Source organism: Berghia stephanieae, chromosome 6, assembly GCF_034508935.2.
Source record: "Berghia stephanieae isolate SIO BIC M18660-M18661 chromosome 6, UCSD_Bste_1.3, whole genome shotgun sequence".
Lineage (NCBI taxonomy): Eukaryota > Metazoa > Mollusca > Gastropoda > Nudibranchia > Aeolidiidae > Berghia > Berghia stephanieae.
The window spans coordinates 40385669-40388582 of NC_088365.1; the positions used below are offsets into that span (position 1 = coordinate 40385669).

Genomic DNA, 2914 nt, shown 5'->3' on the forward strand with positions numbered 1-2914 from the left:
ACCCCCCCCCCCCCCTCCCCCCCCCCCCCCAATTTTTTTTTTTTTTAAATCAAAACAAACTCTTCCCACTTCCCATACTTTCGGTCCAGCATGTCACAGACACAAAATATTAACAATTCATTTTTCACTCCCTAACAATGACCCGACCCGCTCCATCAATCTTCGCAGACACACACACACACACACACACACACACACACACACACACACACACATGCTTAATATTAATGGATAGTGTTATAGCACTATTTTCATGTTTTGAGGCAACACGCCTTCTCCGCTCTCACTTACACTTAGCGGTTCGACAGCCATCTACTGCAGGACCGGTTCCTATCGTTTGACGGTCACAATGACACCCTGTGATTGGCCAATGTCGAAAAAGAACCGGTCCGAACCGGTCCTTGCGGTTCACATTTCCCAGGGACCGTAGAACCGGCGGTCCTAAACATGCTTGGGACCGCTCCGCACTAGTTTTTTCCCCTAGTCTTCTTCATACAAAACAATACAATTTATTATCACACTCCCACAAAACTAGATCCAACATATTATTCGAATCATAGATGAAAATAACTCTCAAAACAAGGAAGCAAAGATGGTGGAAAATTATCTAGCTCATGTGAATTTTAAGATACACCGATATTTGGGTATTTTAATTGACAATAAATTGCAGTGGCATTTACAAACCGATGCTGTTATCTCTAAATTGAACAAAAGAATGTATTTTATTCGAAAATTTTCAGAATTTGACATAGACAAAACGTTATGCACCCTTTTTTATAGATCCGTTTTGGAGACCGTTATTACTTTTTGTATTATAGCATGGTGTGGAAATGCCAGTATTTGCGACATTAAGAGAAAATTGATCGAATAATTGATAAAGCCAGGAGTTATACTCACCCCATTTCCAGTGTGGAAGAACTGTTCAAGAGATTTTGTCTAAGTAAAATGGAGAAAGTTATGAAGGATGACGATCACCCCCTTCACAAATATATTAAGTTCTCCATGAGGAGCCGTCGCCTTATATCTATAAAAACAAAGATAACACGTCACTTTCATTTTTGCCACACGGTGTTCGAATTTTTAACGCGCAACTGTGATTTAAATTAAATACTATCTTTTAAATATACACACACAAGTTTGGACTAAAGGCCAGAGGTATGTCCTATCTCAATTTATCAAATGAATATATAAAGTGTTGCTATTGGTTCTTGGTTGTATATTTTTACATTTTTGGGAATTTGCATATGCATATATATATATATATATATATATATATATATATATATATATATATATATATATATATATATATATATATATATATATATATATATATAAAATATATATATGCATACATTGTCGCCATAGATTCTTAACTTTGTGTTTATACATTTTCATGCATGCCACGTCTGTAAACGAATTTCCATTTATTTTTATTTTTTGGATGAATAAAGAATATATTATTATTATTATTATTATTATTATTATTATTATTATTATTATTATTATTATTATTATTATTATTATTATTATTATTATAGACAGCTCGGTGGGTTAGACCACCTTTCATTTTGTTCCTTTTACTTTTAGGTGCACAGGTTCGGATCCGATGGCTTTTTAAAAAAAATTCTTTTCTCCTTTTTGTTTGGCCTTGTTCCGTTTCGGAGCATGATTTTCTTAAAATTGTTTTATTTTTAAAAATTATTGTTTTGTTTTTTTTATAAGTGACCATTTCGTCGCATTCTGAATATTTTTGTTTGTTTGCCTCTTAATTATTTATTCTTTTTAGAATATACTTTTTGAGGTAGGAGTGGGGACGAATATGACAATTTGCTAGAAACAAACCAAAAGTGAGAGAGAAAAATATTTTTTAATTTAAAAAAAAAAAAAGGGGGGGGGGGGGGGGGGGGGGGCTGGATGGGACATTTATCATTTGGAACTCTCTGTAGAAAGAAGACGGGGAAGAAAAGTGGCAGAACCAGGATTCGAATACACAGTGTCGATTCCGACAAGCCTTCTAAGGCAGACGACTTTCTTATTCGGCCATGACTCCCACATTGTGTATAGATGAAATGAAGTTGACGTCACTCAGGTCTTTGTAATTGTTTTTTGCCATTCGCGTTTATAAGTAATTCTCACTAAGCTGTATTAACTATACTATAAACGTTCAATGTTATAAACAGTTCTGTGTATTGGTCCTTTATACTTCCGGATGGCAATGTTGTAAGCTTCTTAGCCAAGTGCACACTATATATAGTAATCTACTTTATATCGATTGATTTATTGTTATTTGATTTTATGTTTTCATTTATATTTTATTAACTTTACTTATCTCTATGTGCATTTCGAAACTTTCCATATTCTGGAATGTGGATAATTAAATGTTTAAAAGAGCGGAATTTCAAAAATGTGTCTGTGTATAACCATCTTTCGTTATTGGCAGACAGTGTCTGCCAATAATCAATTTTCTTATTCTCAGACATGTCTGAAAATTAGTGTTGGGTCGAGAGGGAAACGAGCAGATCGAGCGGATACTCGATCGAATCCTTTAAAATCGAGCGGGTTTCGAGTGGGTGCCGTCATCGAGCAGTGATTCGTTTGAAAAAAAAAAAAAAAAACCAAAACAAACGAGCATCTCGTTTGCCACAACAAACTTCACAGACCCCATCTCTTATGTCTGTGGCTAACTTGACTGCCGCTGGTAATGATTGGGGCTGCCAGATGGCCATGTTCAAAATTGGTTACAGAGAAACGCTTTTCTATCATTCTTCTTTTTTTTTTAATCTTTTATTTTTTTTAATGAAAAGAAAAGTTTTCTCCAACTGTAGTCGATTGTTTTGTTAATCAAAACCATAATATAACACCATCACCATCTTCATCATACTCCATATTATATTATTTCATGTAACAAGCT

At 34.4% G+C, this 2914-nt stretch overlaps 1 protein-coding gene across 1 annotated transcript in view; it reads left to right on the plus strand.

The window, feature by feature from the left end:
* Positions 1-583: 583 nt before the first annotated feature.
* The window catches only part of LOC144975029 (kelch-like protein 12), a 138274-nt gene continuing 135943 nt past the window's right edge, over positions 584-2914 (plus strand). The window contains exon 1 of the mRNA XM_078918675.1: positions 584-1155. The gene's annotated coding sequence lies outside the window, so the exon portion shown is untranslated. The remainder of the gene's footprint in view (positions 1156-2914) is intronic.